This window comes from Tiliqua scincoides, chromosome 2, assembly GCF_035046505.1.
Source record: "Tiliqua scincoides isolate rTilSci1 chromosome 2, rTilSci1.hap2, whole genome shotgun sequence".
NCBI classification, from domain to species: Eukaryota; Metazoa; Chordata; class Lepidosauria; order Squamata; family Scincidae; genus Tiliqua; species Tiliqua scincoides.
The window spans coordinates 153,933,677-153,954,858 of record NC_089822.1 but is presented as its reverse complement, the minus strand read 5'-3'; positions in this window follow the sequence as shown (position 1 = coordinate 153,954,858).

Genomic DNA, 21,182 nt, shown 5'->3' with positions numbered 1-21,182 from the left:
TTGTGCAGCAATGTAATACTGGGGGCGTGCTATCGTCCTCCAGACCAGAAATCTGATGGGGACCTTGAAATGAGGAAACAGATCAGGGAGGTGACAAGGAAGGACAGGGTTGTAATCATGGGGGACTTCAATTATCCTCATATTGACTGGGTCAATTTGTGTTCTGGTCACGATAAGGAAACCGGATTTCTTGACGTGCTGAATGACTGTGGCTTAGATCAGCTAGTCACGGAGCCCACCAGAGGACAGGTGACTCTGGATTTAATTTTGTGCGGTATGCAGGACCTGGTTAGAGATGTAAACGTTACTGAGCCATTGGGGAACAGTGATCATGCTGCGATCCGTTTTGACGTGCACGTTGAGGGAAGAATACCAGGCAAATCTCTAACAAAAACCCTTGACTTCCGACGGGCGGACTTCCCTCAAATGAGGAGGCTGGTTAGAAGGAGGTTGAAAGGGAGGGTAAAAAGAGTCCAGTCTCTCCAGAATGCATGGAGGCTGCTTAAAACAACAGTAATAGAGGCCCAGCAGAGGTGTATACCGCAAAGAAAGAAGGGTTCCACTAAATCCAGGAGAGTGCCCGCATGGCTAACCAGCCAAGTTAGAGAGGCTGTGAAGGGCAAGGAAGCTTCCTTCCGTAAATGGAAGTCTTGCCCTGATGAAGAGAATAAAAAGGAACATAAACTGTGGCAAAAGAAATGTAAGAAGGTGATAGGGGAGGCCAAGCGAGACTATGAGGAACGCATGGCCAGCAACATTAAGGGGAATAATAAAAGCTTCTTCAAATATATTAGAAGCAGGAAACCCGCCAGAGAAGCGGTTGGCCCTCTGGATGGTGAGGGAGGGAAAGGGGAGATAAAAGGAGACTTAGAGATGGCAGAGAAATTAAATGAGTTCTTTGCATCTGTCTTCACGGCAGAAGACCTCGGGCAGATACCGCTGCCCGAACGGCCCCTCCTGACCGAGGAGTTAAGTCAGATAGAGGTTAAAAGAGAAGATGTTTCAGACCTCATTGATAAATTAAAGATCAATAAGTCACCGGGCCCTGATGGCATACACCCAAGGGTTATTAAGGAATTGAAGAATGAAGTTGCAGATCTCTTGACTAAGGTATGCAACTTGTCCCTCAAAACGGCCACAGTGCCAGAAGATTGGAGGATAGCAAATGTCATGCCTATTTTTAAAAAGGGAAAGAGGGGGGACCCGGGAAACTATAGGCCGGTCAGCCTAACATCCATACCGGGTAAGATGGTGGAATGCCTCATCAAAGATAGGATCTCAAAACACATAGACAAACAGGCCTTGCTGAGGGAGAGTCAGCATGGCTTCTGTAAGGGTAAGTCTTGCCTCACGAACCTTATAGAATTCTTTGAAAAGGTCAACAGGCATGTGGATGCGGGAGAACCCGTGGACATTATATATCTGGACTTTCAGAAGGCGTTTGACACGGTCCCTCACCAAAGGCTACTGAAAAAACTCCACAGTCAGGGAATTAGAGGACAGGTCCTCTCGTGGATTGAGAACTGGTTGGAGGCCAGGAAGCAGAGAGTGGGTGTCAATGGGCAATTTTCACAATGGAGAGAGGTGAAAAGCGGTGTGCCCCAAGGATCTGTCCTGGGACCGGTGCTTTTCAACCTCTTCATAAATGACCTGGAGACAGGGTTGAGCAGTGAAGTGGCTAAGTTTGCAGACGACACCAAACTTTTCCGAGTGGTAAAGACCAGAAGTGATTGTGAGGAGCTCCAGAAGGATCTCTCCAGACTGGCAGAATGGGCAGCAAAATGGCAGATGCGCTTCAATGTCAGTAAGTGTAAAGTCATGCACATTGGGGCAAAAAATCAAAACTTTAGATATAGGCTGATGGGTTCTGAGCTGTCTGTGACAGATCAGGAGAGAGATCTTGGGGTGGTGGTGGACAGGTCGATGAAAGTGTCGACACAATGTGCGGCGGCAGTGAAGAAGGCCAATTCTATGCTTGGGATCATTAGGAAGGGTATTGAGAACAAAACGGTTAGTATTATAATGCCGTTGTACAAATCGATGGTAAGGCCACACCTGGAGTATTGTGTCCAGTTCTGGTCGCCGCATCTCAAAAAAGACATAGTGGAAATGGAAAAGGTGCAAAAGAGAGCGACTAAGATGATTACGGGGCTGGGGCACCTTCCTTATGAGGAAAGGCTACGGCGTTTGGGCTTCTTCAGCCTAGAAAAGAGACGCTTGAGGGGGGACATGATTGAGACATACAAAATTATGCAGGGGATGGACAGAGTGGATAGGGAGATGCTCTTTACACTCTCACATAATACCAGAACCAGGGGACATCCACTAAAATTGAGTGTTGGGCGGGTTAGGACAGACAAAAGAAAATATTTCTTTACTCAGCGCGTGGTCGGTCTGTGGAACTCCTTGCCACAGGATGTGGTGCTGGCGTCTAGCCTAGACGCCTTTAAAAGGGGATTGGACGAGTTTCTGGAGGAAAAATCCATTATGGGGTACAAGCCATGATGTGTATGCGCAACCTCCTGATTTTAGGAATGGGTTAAGTCAGAATGCCAGATGTAGGGGAGAGCACCAGGATGAGGTCTCTTGTTATCTGGTGTGCTCCCTGGGGCATTTGGTGGGCCGCTGTGAGATACAGGAAGCTGGACTAGATGGGCCTATGGCCTGATCCAGTGGGGCTGTTCTTATGTTCTTATGTTCTTATGTTCTAATGCCAGACTATTCACTAATCAAATAGCAATGAACAGGACCAAAAGGTCCAAAGATCAGTTCCCCTGAGCAGTGGAACTAGGAAGCATCCAGAGAAGCTTCAAGTTCGCTAATGCCTGAACAGTACAAATCTACCTCCCCTGACCACCACAATAAGGGGTGGCAGGGACAAGCCAAATCCATGGGAACACAGGCTTGAAAGTCCTGCTGTTGACATAGGCAGTGTACACCAGTGCCTAAATGTCTCTAGGTCAGCATTTCCCAAACTGTGGGTCACGTCCCACTGGTGGGTCTCATGCTGATGTGCAGTAGGTCATAAAACAGTGCTTGATGTTGCGCCACAAAGCATTCCTGGGAGCCTCTGGCGGTTGCTTCTGAGTCGTGCCAGGCTTGTGACCCATTCCGTTGGCCTCTGCAGGCCCCAGACTGCCTTGAGAAAGCAAACGGAAGTGACTTCTGGTTTGCATCTGCAGCTTCCAGTTTACTTTCAATTTGCTTTCTCGGGTATTTTTGTTGGAGGAATTTAAGCTGCAGACCACCACCACCCTCTTTGGGTATCACCCCAGGGAACCTCTCTCACCAGGCTGACTGCTAATCAGTAAAAAAGACAAAGAGGCAATGGCTTGTTAAAGTTGCAAAGAAGTTATTTACTTACAGTTCCATTGAGTGTACGTATATTTACAGCATCTGATTAGAATCAGAGGTTCAGCTAACACTTAGAGATAGCAAGGCCCTGGAGCTGCCTCGCCCTGCATGCCTTGTGCTCAAGATGGCCTGGGCATCAGAGCCCTGGTTGTTGGCATCCTTCAGTCTCGGAAGACTATGGTGTCACGCTCTGAATGGTGGTTCTGGAACAGAGTGTCCTCTTCAGTGCGCGAAGCCTGGGTAAAGTAGGTATGGAGGATAGGCTGTTACCCATGCAGCAAATCCCCCCTCTCCACGTCGCTGAAATGGTCCAATGGAAAGGCAGAGGCCAATACGGTTGGTTCCAGCGGCGTCGCAGGAGTTGCCAGAACGTGACTGTGTTCAGCCATGAACTGCCTCAGGGACTCCGGCTCCGGATTTTGCCTCGAGGTTGACTCCTGAAGCCTTTTCCATAACTGGATGTAGCCACAAGGCAGTGGAGGTTTGGGATCAGAGTTTTCCTTCTCTCAGATGAGCTGCCTTCCCAGGCTGACGAGTCCCATCTACCCGGTGGCTGTTTAGTCACCTCTTACGACAAGTACAGCCAAACTGAGGGCCTATTCTTATCCCCAGACCCCAGGGGTGAGAGCCCTGGTGTGCCCATCTTAACAGGTCGGTGGTCAGAGGACAAGAGGAAGTGCTCAGAGGAGAAGGGAAGGATAAAGGGTTAGGATCACACCCCACAAGGATCACAGAGAGAACAGGTAGAAAGGTCAGAGTCACTGGGCCATAGCTTGACCCCCTTCTGGACAGCATCCTGCCCCCTCTGGACAGCAGCTGGAGTTGCATCAACTCCAACAATTCTGAGGCATGTAGAGACTAACAGAGTGGGTCACAGGCCCAGCACAACTGAGAAGTGCCCCCCCCCCAAGGCTCCCAGGAATGCTTTGAGGCACGACATTGAGCATTATGTTATTACCTGTAGTGGAGGATGAGGTGGGTCACAGTCCTAAAAGGTTTGGGAACCACTGCTCTAGGTGGACCTTGTGAAGTCTGGTGCAACAGGGAACCATTCTAAATCTAGATGGAACATACCATAGAATTCTGCCTGCTTCTCCTGAGTTCCACAATGAATTCATCCAAGCCAGACCAGCAAATTCACCACTGAAGTCTAGTTTTTCTGGCATTCACTGTCAAGCATAGCATTAATAACTAAGCAGTAGCTTTTTGTCATCTCTGTGCCTGTCACATAGAATCTTCAAAAGCTTTGAATCTCACTCTTGTAAATCTTATCCTAGAAATTATTTTCAGGATATGTACTGTCAGCTCTTGTGGACTTATTTCTCTTATGTTACTTCAACTATGAACAAATTCTGCATATTATGAACGTAAACACTGGGGTGCCAAAGCATAGCTGATGAATATATTGCACTTGTTACTTTCCAATAGGAAATATGAGTCAGTTTCCTTAAAGTACCTTAAAATAATGAAATGAAAAAAGGGTTTAGTTTCTGGACTTGGATGGATATTACATATAAAGTCAAACTTATCTCTGCAGCCACAGAAGTTAGAAGGTTATAGCACAATCCTATGCATATCTGCTCAATGAGTCTTAGTCCTGGTAAGTGTTACAAGATTGCAACCTTAGTATATTAAAGGAAAACACAAACATTGCCACTATTGAGTTCCATATACAATAAAAGAGTTACTCCCAAATTGTTTAGGGGTCCCATGTCATCCATGTGATATAGGCAATTTGACAGTTAAGGATCAAACTAGACATGCAGGTAATCCCATAACATAGCCCAATTTTTTAAAAGCACACAGTGAAATGTGGCAAAACCATAGCAGGAGGCAGGGAGAGGTAGCATTTTGCCCCTGCCACGGCCTTGATCTCAATCATGGGCCTCCCATGCATGCATGGCTTTCAGTTGAAGTGTTTCCCCCACGAAAAAATGTGCACAGGAAGGGATTGAAGCCACAACAGGAGCAAAGTACTACGTACATTTTGCCCCTGCCACAGTTTTGCCACATTTCAAAGCCCCCCACACACACTATTTATGAATAAAACTAAGTACCCATCAGGTCACATTGTGCAATTAGCTACACATCTAGCCTGACCCTAAGAAGCAATCCTTTTAGGAAAGAATTTTGCTCTAAGCCAGGGGTGCCCAAACCCCGGCCCTGGGGCCACTTGTGGCCCTCAGGGAGCCCCCTGTCTCCAATGAGCCTCTGGCCCTCTGGAGATTTGTTGGAGCCCACACTGGCCCGATGCAACTGCTCTCAGTGTGAAGTTGACTGTTTGACCTCTCACATGAGCTGTGGGATGAGGGCTCCCTTCACTGCTTGTTGTTTCACGTCTGTGATGCAGTAGTGTCACCAAATGAAAGACCAGCCTTGCTTTGTGCAAGGCCTTTTATAGACCTTGAGCTATTGCAAGACCTTCATTCATTCATATAAGTCCATCTTTAATATATTCATTTATGTAAACTTATGTAATTTTATTCAAACTTTAAATATAAATTAATTATTTTTTCCCCAGCCCCCGACACAGTGTCAGAGAGACGATGTGGCCCTCCTGCCAAAAACTTTGGACACCCCTGCTCTAAGCCAAGTAGTCAGGTTTATCTAGCCACTCACCCTTCTGCTGGTCCCAATAATTTCTCGTGCAGCTGGGCTGGATAGCTTGGACACTCCTGTATCTATCAAGTTGCATTTTTTTCTATCCTCATTCTGCAAACATGAAAAAGCATCCATTAGAGCTAGCAAAAGCAGTCATGCACCTCTCTGCTTCACCATGTACCCCATAGTTATGGGTAGAGGTGTTCTTAAACATTTTTATTTTTTTACAGAATTTGTTTTTTCCCCCACGGAAAAGGTGCAGAAAGCAGTGTTATGTGTTTTTATTCCAAGGGCATGTTTTTATAAATTATAAATCATAATAGCTTTAAAAGTGTACTAGGTAGGTGATATAGGTGCTATAGAGTCAGTAGATTCAGCCACAGATTACACAGTCATTTAGGTGCTAGAAAATGGTTTTTTAAAAACTGATTTTTTTTCTTTTTTACAAAAAGGAGAAGTGCAGAAAGCTGTGCGCACGTTTTTATTTTGTTATCATTGAAAAATCACACTGCTAGTTATGGATTACAATTCGTAGACAGTCTGCTGCTTACAGGCCAGAAAAAAAGTTAACTTAGCATTAATGAACTACTGCCCAGCTGGTAATGACTTCCTTGCCAGGTTATTTTAGCAGACAATGAGAAAATAAATGGTGATTACTTGCAGGGTCTGTTCCTGAAAGATAAAGCCATGCAAGTGGAAGCAATCTGCCAGGGCATAAATTAATAGCTAGGAACTGTCTAGGCCTACTATAATATTAGTGCTTCCCATTTTAACAAGCTGGGAGCTTCTGCAAGAGTTTCATAACACTGTCATAAGATCCCTGACAATACAGATTTCACTCCAACCCCTTCCCCTTCAAAGAGGACTTTTGTCAGAAGACATTGGCTTCTGTCTATGGAGCATCTCTGAGTGAAAACACAAACGCAGATTAACTTCAAGCCGCAAGGCAATTAGGGCTCCCAAATGCAACAATTTATAATATTTGATACCACCAAAGGACTCTGAGGGACATACGTGGTGTTAAACTATTTCTTCTTCACAACTATTCCGTCAGGCAGGGTGGGCTAAAGCAGTTGTGACTTGTACATTCTGCACCACCTCCCCGCACCTCAGAAGGCCTGCAGGAGTCTTCTAAAAGGCACTTCTAGTTTTTCGCTACACTGGAAGTGCCTTTCAGAAGGCTCCTGCAGGCCTTCTGAAGCACAGGGAGGTTGTTTGTGGCTTCCCCATCCCTCAGAACACTTCCAAACATGACTGGAAGCCTCTTCCAGTAGCAACCAGAGGTCCTCTGATGGCCACGACCCACAGATTTGCTTATCCCTGGGTTTCGGTATCTGTGGGGGGTTCAAGAATGGACCTCCTGCAGATAATGAGGGCCAACTGAAATTCTGACTATATGCAATGTTTGCCTTACATGCTGACTTCTGAACCTAACCCATGCATAAGATGCACCCTGACTGTACAGCGTTACAGTTTTTGCCCCCTTTCCCTCTTCCCTCCATTGTTCCTCAGATTTGATCCTACTCTTCTTTCCCTCTCCCTCTCTACCAGATTCTGCTAGGGACAAACCTATGAGAAACCCAAGCCACAAGAGCTATAGCAGTCTGGCCCAGCTCTTTCAGAGTCACTTCCACAACTGTGAGCTTTTGAAAAAGGTCTTGCAAACATGATAAACTAACAGAAAACAAAGGAGTTTGTTGTGGGAGTTGGGAAGGAGAAGTGCGCAGGAAAGACCTGACATTGCTACTGGTGTGTGTAGCTCCCAGCAACATGGAGAACCATAGTGGTGGCCTGCAAGGTGTGTGCAATGTATGTTTTCCGTCTCTGAAAAGGGTATGAATTACATGTGTTTCAGATGAAGCTAATCTCCCTGCTGGAGGAGAAAGTGATTGGATTTGAGGTGTGCTTTTCCATACTGACACAAATTACAGTAGGCAAAGAATTCCTGGACAAGAAGGAACCTTTCACGAAGGGAGATAAGGAGGGAGTGTCTGTTGAGGAAGAGGAAATCCCACTGGAAGGTGTGAACACCTTGGAATCATGTGTCACTGAGGAACAGGAGACATTCGGAGCTGAGCAACTGATACCAGGACACTCATCTGTGGAGGACACTCATCTGGACATGCATTGCCACTCTAAGCTCCACAGACCAGGGAGGAGAACTCTCAGTTACTCTGATATGTGAGGACTCCAAACTCCATCTCAAGTAGGAGACAACATGTAGTGATGATAGAAGGACAGAGGCAGCAGGATGCAGACCAGACATCTTGGGAAGCATGTTGTTTTTCTGGTGCATGTATCTGGGATGTTATAGAGAAGTTGCCAAGACAAATCAAATCAGATAACAAATGATCCTGCCAGAAGCAGCTCTGGAAGAATCTCAAAAGACTATGAGGCTCTGAGAATGGATGGTGAAGAAGTTGGGAGAACAAGCAATGTTTTCATCTTTCATTGATTGATTGATTGATTGATTGATTGAGACCTTTATTGGCATAAAATAATTTCCAGGGGATAGAAACAATGGACAATATAAAATTCATCTTTCATTCCTGTTGAAGGTCAAGGCACAGCAAGGGACAGCAGGGAAAGTGGAAAGGCAATGTACAAAAACAGTGTCACTGGGAAGCTTCTTGAATCACGAGCTAAGCTGTGAAGGACCCCTGAAAAGAGATGGGTTACACCTCAGGAGGACCAGGTGGAATGTATTTGGGAAGAACCTTACAAGCCTCCTCAAGAGGGCTTTAAACTAAATACAGAGGGGACAAGAGAAAACACATAGAACCAAATATAAAAGATAGGCACTGGAGAAAAGAAGGCAAGAGACAAAGGAAAAGACAGGCTCGTGAAGGGGATGATCAGAGATTTCCAGGAAACTGCACCAGAGAAGATAGCAGTAGATGTTACTTGTGGTTTCCAATATGTATATTAATGCGCAGAGTATGGGAAGCGAACAAGACAAATTTGAAATCCTAGGATGGAAGGGTAAATATGATCTGATAGGCATCATGGAAACTTGGTGGGATGAAACCTATAAAAAAGTTGCATACCTATGACATAGGTTTCATGATATAGGAAATCTATGTCAGTTCTGCTTTTTCAACAAGTTTGACAGAAAAGGAGGTAGCATATACAGAAATCCAGGAACCTGAAGGAATAAAAGCAATACCATTGTGGGAGACTACTATGGACCACCTGATCAAGCAGAAGTCCCAGGCAATGCTTCACTAAAGACAAGCCATAGTGGAAAGGAGGGTTTTCAACTAGCTTAACAGCTGCTGAAAGTCTGACTTAGCTTAGAGTGAGATGTCCAAGAAATTCTTGACTACCTTTTGACAACTTTATTATTCAGAAGGTGGAGAAAGGAACAAGTATCTGCTGTTCTGGATTTACAGCACAACCCTATTTAGAAGTAAGCTTCAATGAGTTTAATTGGACTTACTCCCAGGAAAGTGGGTGCAGAATTGCTATTCTCACCAACAGGGAAGAATCAGATAAGGAATGAAAGTGGCAGGGACTTCGTGGGAAAGTGACCACATTGTCTTCAAATTCTTGATATCAAGGGAAAGGAAAGTGAAGGGTAATCAAATATGTGTTCTGGGTTTCAGGAAAACAGATTTTAATGCAGGGGCATGCGCTGTGGGGGTAGCAGGTGAGGCCGAATTGCCCCATCATTGTCCATGGAAATGCACCGCAGCCGCCCTGTTCACTTACACCGAAGAAAGCTCTCCTTCTCTAGTGTAAGGAGAGCCTCCTCAGGTGTAAACAGGCAGGACGTAAGCTGCAGTACTTTTCTATGGACAATGATAGGGCAGTTTTGTCTCATCAGCCGACCCCACATTGCACACGCCTGTTTTAACTCATTTTTGCCCAGCCCAGAGGTGTACAAATTTGTTCCCTGCTGCATATATGCAACATTGGGCAGAAATGTCTTAGTAGGCTCAGAGGACACTTAAGTCGTATCCTATGGCTAAAACTGTTAAAGGAAAAAACTGTCCAAGAAGGCTGGGATTTATTTATTTTTTTTGAACAGCAAAGTACTGAAGGTATAACTGCAAACAATTCCCATGAAAATAAAAGTTGGGAGACTTCAACTTGTATGGTTGCACAGAGAGCTTCCTGAAACATTGAAAAGCAAGAATAACGTGTACAAGAAGTAGAGGAGCCACACTGAATGCAGGAACAGTACACAAGTATAGCCTGCCCCTGCAAGAGATGATGTCAGGAAGGCTAAAACACAGAATGAGCTGAGGCTGGTGCGGAATGCCAAAAACAACAAAAAGTTTTGTTTTGTCTGAAAAAAGAGGAAGGTCAAGGAAGTCGTGGGCCGGTTGCATGAAGAAGATGGGGAAGTGGTAGCAGATGATGGAGAGAAGGCAGAGCTACTCAATTCTTACCTTGTTTCTGTTTTTTCCCACAAGGGAAAAGTGGCCCAACCTAACAGCTGTACTAGCATAGAACTGAGGACATCACCATTCAAGACAGACAAAAGATGATTAGGGAACACTTGCACCTTTCAGAGCACTGAAGAAGACTGCAGATGTGATCTCAGAGCCAGTGTCAGTAATCTCTGAGAATGAGTAAGATGCCCAAAGATTGGAGACAAGTAAACGTCCTCTGTATCTTTAAAAAAGAGAAAAGAACAATCCAGGAAACTGGACTGGTCAGCCTGATGTCAATACTAAGAAAGATCTTGGAATAGATTATTAAGCAGAATAACTGTAACCATTCTTTTCCAATAATGGTCAATTTTAGGAGCCAGCATGGTTTTGTCATCTCCTTTTTTGACAGAGTGAATAGTCTGGTAGACCATGGATCACTGTGGATATAGTGTACACTGATTTCAGCAAAGCATTTGAAAAAGTCTCCCATGATATCCTTGTGGATAAAATGGTGAAATTGAGCCAAAGCTGCTATTAAAAGGCTCCACATCAGCCTGGAGGGAGGTATTGAGATGAGTGCCTTAGGGCTGTGTCTTGGGGCCCTGTGCTGTTTAAAATTTTTATAAATGACTTGGATGAGGGGTAGAGGGAATGCTTACCAAATTTGCAGATGACTCTGTGCTTTGGGGATGGGGACAAAGCCCAAGTCAGGATTGAAAATGATCTTGACAGGCAATCACTGGACCCACACTAGCAAGATGTTCAACAGAAATAAGTGTAAGGTCTTGAACACAGGAATAAAAAAATCATAGGCACAAGAACAGGATGAGGGAAACTTGGTTTGGCAGCAGCACGAGTAAAAAGGAACTAGGTGTCTTATGGCGCAATCCAATCACCTGCTTTACATTAGCATTACACAATCCTGCTGCCATAAATTGACTGTTGATGACACGTGGATTGCTGTGGCGGTGGCCAGTTTTGAGCCACAAAGCAGCATCAGCATCAGTGGCCTGCTGCCAAGGCTGGCAGTCTGCTCCAGCGCAGGTAAGCCAGCATGGAGGGGAAGTAACAGAGCGGGTTGGGAGAGGAGCCAGGGATGTGAAGGGGGAGGTGTAGATCCAGGAGCACACGGAAGATCTTATCCCCCCCTTTTGGAACTCTCCCCACCTCTTTTCTCTCCTCAAACACATAACGAGGGACTGAGTGGACCAGGTCCATGAAGGTGGTGGGTTCAGGAGCGGTGCTGGCTGCCAAAACCTAATCCTGCTTCCTGGACTCAGTATGCCTTCACGGGTCAAAGCAGCTTCGCATTGACCCACTGGGCCAGCAGGGGCTTGTCCCCTTCCCCTGAGGAGGCCTCCAGAGGCCAAAACTTCCTCACAGGATTCAACAGGTGCAATGTTGGCACTGCTGCATTGCCATGTGGGAGATTAGGTAGGATTGGGCTATAGGTTTCATTGGTGCCACCAAAAATACAGTCATTCCAAGCAACTGGAAGGTACTTGCATAGTCAAGTGAGCCTCAAATACTGGTTCCTGGCTTTATCTTCACTTGTCAAGTGAACAGAAGCAGAGTTGAAGCATTAAGAGACGTGAATGAGGAAACCCCTGGTTTGAATCTCTCTTTTGCCATGAACACATGGGGAGGGGGGGAAATCAGTGCACTCAAATCACTCCCTCTCAGCCTCAGACCCCACTAAGTGCAGTGTGGTTATAATTCTAGTGACCTACCTTACAGGACAATTGTAATGATTCTAAGCTGAGGTTAGTCAGGTAGTGAATGCGTAAACGGCTTTCTCTGTTGCAGTGTCCTATATATGGTATCCCCTGCCCCGACAGCCCCCTCCCTGGAGCCAACATTGCTATATTTTCAGTACCAGGTGATGGATCTTTAAAAATTTGCCCAGGCATTTTAACATGTAGTATAGCTGATTTTAATCTGTCCTTCTGATTTTATTGCTACTCCTGTAATTTTTATAGTTTCTATTGTTAATCATTCATCCTGTTTTATCTGCTTAATTTGCACCTTGGCCCAAGTGTCTTGGAATGGAAGGGCAGAACAGAAAAATTTACAGAGAATTAAAGACAACAAGATACTGTATGTGAAGCAGTCTGAATGCTCTATACACTGCATAAAGTTTAATGATTAAAATCCTTATCCTGCAGACTAGTTGCTGTTGCAAAAGTCGTCTCTTTCCAATGTACTACTCACAAGAAAAACCTGTTCTAAACTGCTGAGCTATTTATATTTAAGGAGAACAGAACTGATATGTCAGGAGCCAGATCCAGCTGCTGACTAGCAAGTCAGAAACCTGTTTGTTTAAGGTTCATTCACACATAACTTTGCATTGAGAGCAGAAGGAGCAGAGGGTGTGACCTTGTCTGCCTCTGTCCTTATGCCAGGGACATTTATGATGTCATGAATATATATCAATCTGGTGCAAAGCAGCAGGAACAGGTGCAAATTCCTTTTCCTCCTCTCAGGCCCAGCTAGTGAGCTTTTAAATCAAGTTGCCGCCAACATAAGGAACAGAGACATTATTTGCAAATATTTCTTCTGGACCAATCATGACTTAGGTGGCATATACAATTAAAAGTGGCCATGGTTCTCAACTAATAGACCTATAAGCAAACTACTGTAGTCATTCAAAAACGTCATTCAAAGGAATTTGAGGGATGACATATTGGGAAACATGGAGAGTAGAGGCAAGGCGACACCAGTTAATACTATTTATGACATCCTTTGAAGTTATCCTAGCAATGCAGGCTCAACTATTTCTGCTGTCCAATGACAGAGGACGGACAAAACTGGTCACAAATTCTTTGCTGAGAATAAAGTCTGTAGGGCATGAATACCTGCATGAGTGTACTGGGTCTGCACGATTTCTCATGGCAATATTTATAATGGCAGAATTCAAATTATTTGACAAAGAAAGCAAAGTTGAAATTAAGGCAAGGAGGAAAGGAGTTGGACTCCATGCTCCACACCAAGGCCCAGCTGAAAGAACCTTTAATTTCTAAGCCTCCAGAACATATCTCTCAGAGATTTTCAAACTCTTCTGCATAACCATGTGGACTAGAAACTTTCAAATTAAAAATAGTAGAGCTTCTCTAACAGTTAAATTCATCTCCCTGAAATCCTTAGTGTATGATTCTTGAAGACACAAAAAAATGAACAGCTGTTCCAAAGTTCTCCTTTAACCCCACCTATGTGTTTATTAGCATCTCTTTCTACAGTAAAGCTCCAATCTCTGCAAGTTAAATAGCCACTGTAGTAATATGTGCAATGATGTCTTGTCTCTAGTTCCATGTATAATATATAATGCACCAGTCACATTCTACCACAACTCCTCCTGGAGTCCGTTTTATGCCATAAAGCATCTTTGTTTAGTCAACTGAAACACCAGTACATGCGACTTTGTTGTTAACAGAGCTGTAAGAATTTTAAGTACTGCCTGGGAATGTGTCATACTGAGCTGTTTAAAAGAAAATTAAGCTTTCACAGGATGTAGTAGATATCTGTGCCAAAAAAACTAATGAATAAAATATATGGATTACAAAGATGTTCTTCTTCATGTATTTTACGGGTGTGTAATCCTTCTGAAAATAATTAAGCAATCTAAAACATTGTGTGATGTTTAGTTGTAAACATCTAAAGAGGAAACCCCCCTTTTAACTACATGTTCTCGAAAGGGGGGGAAGCAGAGAAAATACAGCAAGAGCAAGAGACAGACAGACTGACTGACTGACTGATTGATTGATTAACACTGCAAAATGTGGCACTGTTGCTCCTTACACTTACCGTAATCACAAATCCCCATCTTTGTGAAAGTTGGGATGAGGTGGAATGGAAGGAGACTTTGAATATTGCAGAACACTTTATGTATGTATTGGCAACCTTCAGTCTCGAAAGACTATGGTATCGCGCTCTGAAAGGTGGTTCTGGCACAGCGTCTAGTGTGGCTGAAAAGGCCAATCCGGGAGTGACAATCCCTTCCACACCGGGAGCAAGTGCAGTCTGTCCCTGGTCTGTCTCCCTGGCTATGGGCCTTCCTTCTTTGCCTCTTAGCCTCAGACTGTTGGCAAAGTGTCTCTTCAAACTGGGAAAGGCCATGCTGCACAGCCTGCCTCCAAGCGGGCCGCTCAGAGGCCAGGGTTTCCCACTTGTTGAGGTCCATCCCTAAGGCCTTCAGATCCCTCTTGCAGATGTCCTTGTATCGCAGCTGTGGTCTACCTGTAGGGCGCTTTCCTTGCACGAGTTCTCCATAGAGGAGATCCTTTGGGATCCGGCCATCATCCATTCTCACGACATGACCAAGCCAACGCAGGCGTCTCTGTTTCAGCAGTGAATACATGCTAGGGATTCCAGCACGTTCCAGGACTGTGTTGTTTGGAACTTTGTCCTGCCAGGTGATGCCGAGGATGCGTCGGAGGCAGCGCATGTGGAAAGCGCTCAGTTTCCTCTCCTGTTGTGAGCGGAGAGTCCATGACTCGCTGCAGTACAGAAGTGTACTCAGGACGCAAGCTCTGTAGACCTGGATCTTGGTATGTTCCGTCAGCTTCTTGTTGGACCAGACTCTCTTTGTGAGTCTGGAAAACGTGGTAGCTGCTTTACCGATGCGCTTGTTTAGCTCGGTATCGAGAGAATGAGTGTCGGAGATCGTTGAGCCAAGGTACACAAAGTCATGGACAACCTCCAGTTCATGCTCAGAGATTGTAATGCAGGGAGGTGAGTCCACATCCTGAACCATGACCTGTGTTTTCTTCAGGCTGATTGTCAGTCCAAAATCTTGGCAGGCCTTGCTAAAACGATCCATGAGCTGCTGGAGATCTTTGGCAGAGTGGGTAGTGACAGCTGCATCGTCGGCAAAGAGGAAGTCACGCAGACATTTCAGCTGGACTTTGGATTTTGCTCTCAGTCTGGAGAGGTTGAAGAGCTTTCCGTCTGATCTGGTCCGGAGATAGATGCCTTCTGTTGCAGTTCCAAAGGCCTGCTTCAGCAGGACAGCGAAGAAAATCCCAAACAAGGTTGGTGCAAGAACACAGCCCTGCTTCACTCCGCTTCGGATGTCAAAAGGGTCTGATGTGGAGCCATCGAAGACAACAGTGCCCTTCATGTCCTTGTGGAAAGATCTGATGATGCTGAGGAGCCTGGGTGGACATCCAATCTTGGGGAGAATCTTGAAGAGGCCGTCTCTGCTGACCAGGTCGAAAGAACACTTTAGGACAGTGCAGAACACTTTAGGGCAGTGATTTTCAACCTTCTTAGTCGCATGGCCCACTGACAAGGTACTAAAATTGTCAAGGCACACCATCAGTTGTTTGACAATTGACAAGGCATGCCATGCTGTTGGGGGGGGGGGCTCACATCCCCAATGGTCCTACTAACAAATGACCCTCCCCCAAACTCCCACGGTACACCTGCAGACTATTCACAGCACACCAGTGTGACACAGCATAGTGGTTGAAAATGGCTGTTTTAGGGGTAGAAGAAAATGCACCTCTGTGCAGGAAGATATATGGCAAGCCTAAGACATCTCCATAAGAATGCAGTGTCTGGGATATAAGTGGGTTTTGCCCCCAAAACCACATTATCCCAAAGACTGTGGTTTATTTTTTCTCCACATGAGTGAACAACTTTGATCAGAAAATAAGGGGGATACTCTGGGAAACTATTAAGGTTAGACTAAACCTGCCCCTGATGACTCCAGAATCCAAGATGAGGGAGAGATGTCAGCTATGTCCCAATTGTTGTTCCAGAGTAGAATCTAATGGAAGACTTTCCTAGCACAGTCAATCAGTGTCTATATAGCACACCCCTCCTCCCCGATTTCAGCTTTTGGCAAAACTGTAGTGGGAAGAGTTGCCAACTCTTGAAATCAAATAGGCAGAGTCCCCACTGGGTCCAGGGATGGAGCCAGGAGGCACAGCCCAGTAGTTTTGGCAGACCTGGGGCAGGGCCCAGCACAAAACAGGTTCATTTACCCAATGTGAAATTCAGCTAAATATATGGGCTGTGGGGAAAAGTGGCCTTGCCCCTTGCTTTTCCTTGGCAACTGGCCAAAAGGGAAAGCAAACCAATCCTCCCTCCACAAACTGGCCAGGCTGTACTCTTTTTCAGGTCAGTTGACAACCTGAGTAGTGCATGACAGAAAGAGTGTGACAGAATACTAGGAAATGCTTTTTACATAAATATTGATACCTAAACTGTTAAGAGAATAACCTCACTCAGACACCCAAGTTTACACGAAAGGAGTGCTTACGTTTCATCTAAAGCAGCGGTGCTGGATACTCACATCTTTCATTGCAGCCTAATGCTTTTTATTCTGACCACCTCATCCCACAACATCATAAACACAAATCAGGGGCTGACTGGGGAAAGGGGAATCGCCTGGGGAAGAAGGGCCGCGATCTGGGTGTACATGCATGTAAAAAAAAATGCAATAAACAAATAAATAAAATGTTTCCTTTAGGATTCTTAACCAGTTACAGAATTTTGAGTCAATTGACTTTTAAACTATTTTAACGCCTTTTTAAACTAACAGCACAGTCCTATGCATGCCTACTCAGAAGTAAGCTGCACTGAGTTCAAGTGATTTACTCCTAGATAAGTGTGAATAGGATTTATACACACTTACCTGGGAGTAAACATCACTTAAATAAATGAGACTTACTTCTGAGTAGGCATGCATAGGATTGTGCTGAGGTATTTTTCTTTTAAGTATGTATGCATTTTCCTAATGTTTCAACATGGGTTCTGTGAGACACTGAAGGATGTCAAGTGGCTCACTGTTCGTTTTTGGCAATCATAGAGCTGTCAGTGGATCTAAAGGAAGAAGCACCAGAAGGAAAAGAATGTTAAAAAGCAAACTGAAAGTTCGATTCCTTCTTTTAAACATTCCTAGAATTTTTAAGCCAGTCCCGAGGCTTACCATGACTCATAAAAAATGACTCAACTACTATGATTCATAATAGATAAACATTTGGTGAGTGATACAAGTGTCCACATTCGCCCCCAACTTCTTTTTTGTTTCTGCCTATTGGAGAAAAAAGTAAGAAACAGTTTTTAAACTGCTGGAAATAACTTGTTGCAGTTATTGTTGAGAGGGGTTTTTTTTTACATATAGAAAGTACATACTTAAATAGGAGTACAAGTTATAAGCAAGTATATTGTGTGCTGGTTGAACTTCAAAGACTGTAATATAACCAAGCTGTCTGAACTGAATATGAAAGGTTACAAATGATTTTGCATTGTTGTTCTAAAGAATTATCTTTTTATCAGGGCTGGTCTCCCCAGTGGCTTGCTTGGACTGCATCTGTCCTGGTCAATTCTCAAGATCAGAGCCAGTGTCAGAGAACAACATCTGAGCTCAGCTGCAGAAGGTGCACTGCTGATCCCTAACCCATGTGCAGAAGTCTCTGAAGATGCTTAGGTAGCCCCCCCCCCCCCCAAATAGGAAGGTGCCCACAGAGAGCACTCCCTTTCAAACCTGGCGCCAACCTGCTCCATGAGATAATCCACAAAGCATGACAAAAGGAGCTATGAGCAGAGCATGATCTCACAAAGTACTTCTTATAAACAAAAGGGCATGCAAACTGCCTTATATTGAATCAGGCCACTGGGCTATCTTGCTCAGTATGGTCTTCTCCAACTGGCAGTGCTTCTCCAAGATCTCAGGCTGGATTATACTGTATTAAAATGTGCTATGGGAGGTATGAACCATCACCAGCACTGGTGCAGGCATAGTGTGAGACATTCTGATGTGGCACAAGTTCAATATATATTGCATCAAACACTTCATGTCCCTCCACCGAGCCTTGCATACAACAGTGTTCCACCTCTTCACAAAGATGTGGTCCATGGATTCCTTCCAACAGTCACAAGTTGAAGGGGGGATCAGAGAAATATGCACAAAAGTGATTTAGCAAGCCCTGAAGATCCTATACTCTACAGTACAATGAGCTTACTAGTTAATCTAGTCCAGGTCTGCTGGCTAGTTTCTGAAGAGGGAGATGCTGGAACTCAAGCCTTTGACTGATATTAAAAGGTCGGAAAACAACAAATATACACACACTGGAAAGCAACAGCCAATTGTGGTTTCCCAGCATTCATACATGCTGTAAATGTTGAGTTCATGCTAAATGGAAGTGCTTTCTGCGTAGAAATGATGTCGCATGTGGAGCAGTCCTAACATCCATCCTACGTGAAGCATCTGCAGGGTATATGGTTAGTATTGGGTTTCATCTTGAAGACAGACGTATTTTCTGCTATACTTTACATGCCAGTGAATATGAATACAAACAAATCTTCTAGCACCAAGAATCAGCTACCATGACATTTGTACCTGAGAGAACCTGGTGATATCCTATACCTCTCATTTGCCCAGGTTCTGCATATTTGGTCCCTTCTTCCTGGTACAAGGCAAAATACATGCATGAAAAAGTGAGACTTTTTTCATTTTGTGCACAGATTTTTGTCCCTAGTTTACTTCTTGGGCAAATCAAGTGCATCTCCGTGCAAAGTTACAGTACCAGTCACCATGACAAACTGGGACCAAATAAGGCAATCCCTCATCCAACAATCCCTCAGGCAGTGACACCAAAACATGCTTTTTGTTTTAACAAAATTTTACAAATGTGCATCCAATACAGGATCCCAGGTAGGTGGTGACAACAAAAGGCAAACATGCTTTGAGCAATATGAACCAAAACTGTTCACAATTGAGATATGCTCCATCACAGACAGAGGCTCAATACCTATGACTTTGGAATTCCATTCCTCTGGATGTTCATCAAACCCAAAGCGTCTTCTAGAAGGATTAAATATCTTCCCAATTTAGCCTAGATTTTGTGACAAGACCAAGCTCCTAGCTTGGACACCGGCAAAAGGAAGCACAGATGTAATGATTTGGAGGACTGTTCCATATTCTTGATGGAACCTGCATAGTTGGTTGAAAGTTTGTCCATTGAGGTCTCAGACATCTTAATCTTCTGGTGAAAGGCATTTTCATACAGGCACCTCAGTAGCAACTATCTTTCACCCACTCTGTTACACAGACACAAGGCACACCTAAAGCATTACACATTTCTACTTAGCATTAAAAAATCTGGAACATACTGTATCTTATTTCTGGGGTTGGGAGGGGAAGACTTACAGAAGAGACACTTCTAGTAATTGGTTACTAATGGAACCAGTGATATGCATACAGATGAGATAATTTTCTATATTTTATAACTTTAATTCACCAGCACACCTTCCATTGTCAAAGTGTCAACTTAGCCAGTGGTGCAGATCCCATGGCTGTTAGCATGCATTGGCGTGAAGCCATTGCACAGCTACCCCTCATCATGGTGCTTGATCAAAGGAGATACTGCCACATATAGCCAAACTACAATAGTGCAAATGAACCCCTTGCAAATTGTATATTCTACTTTATCTGTTTTATCCCTGTCCCAGACAGGAACACAGGTACCCACACACACAGGTAAAACAAATCCACCAACACCTGCCACCAATAATCTAGGTACGGGAAAGAAACAACATATATTTCCAACACATATAAACATATGAAATTCATTGGTCCATCTAGTTCTATATTAACTACACTGATTGGCAGTGGCTCGCCACGATTTCAGACAAGTCCTACCTAGAGATCCCAGAGAGTAAATCAGGGAACTTCTGCATGCAAAGGATATACTCCACTACTGAACTACAGCCCTTTTCTCAAGGCCTGGTGCAGCTCAGATACACTTTAGATATTCCAGACCAGAGAGGGCCGACCATCTCTCCATCCCCAGATGTGGTTGCTCACTAGAACCCTCAGATCTATCCTCAGTGGAATTAAAAGTGTCTTCTCCTACAAGACAATGCTCCTAAATCCCAGATCAAAAATTCATAGCCTGATGGAAGGAGAAAACCAAAATGTTCAGAGAAGAAGTATGGTATGTGCCATTTAGGCATGCAATTCTGTCATTGTGGAAAATCCACACATAGACAAAACTCTGGTTTCAACGAGGTTCAAAGAACTGTACAACTAGTTGGGAACCTAAGGGATTGTTTCTCAAATGGCAACCATCCCCCACACTCCAGCTTGCAATGTGGAACTGGGGTCTGCTGATCAGAGTCTAATGTCTCAGTGGGGGCATGCGCAGGCCGTCCATCTCACCTAAAGTAGCTCTTTGGATCCCAGCCAGCACATGCTTTTCATAGCAGACGCTGAGGTAGAAGAAATTCTCAATGGTGTTGGGGAGCTGTGGGCCTTCTCAGCCCCCAATTCCTTTACTATCAGTCTTTCCCAAGGACTGCAGTGTCTTCTTTCATTGGCCCTGTAAAAGAGGGCACCCTTCTTGAAGGGTATTAAAAACACCTCCTATAATAATCAGGGTGCTGGAGCTCTTAACTTGATTGTGTTTTCCCATTTCTCCCCCTCCTCTATGCACTAAAAAAAAAAGCGGTACATTCCTTTATGCAGGTTTCCATAGAGTTAAACTGTTCCTATTTTTTTTCCCTTAAAGAGGTCAGCAAAAAGTCGTACAATAGGGGTCTCATGTTCGTGAACTGTGAAGGAATTTAAAAAAATTCCCCATGGTGGGTTTGGAGTGCAGCACAGAAAGAAACTCAGGAAAAAAGATAAATAAAGCAGACTAGGGACTTGGAGGGTAATTTGTAAAGACATATTGCCTTCCAGATTTTAACTTGAAACGTGTTGTTCTTACTCCTCCTCTTCTCACTCCATATTTCTTCTTTTATTTTTTTTTAAGTGATATCTAAGTATTAATTGCCTCAATCCTATTTAGCTGTTCCTTTTAAACAAATAGTTGTATAGGGAAATCCCTATAGTTGTTTGTT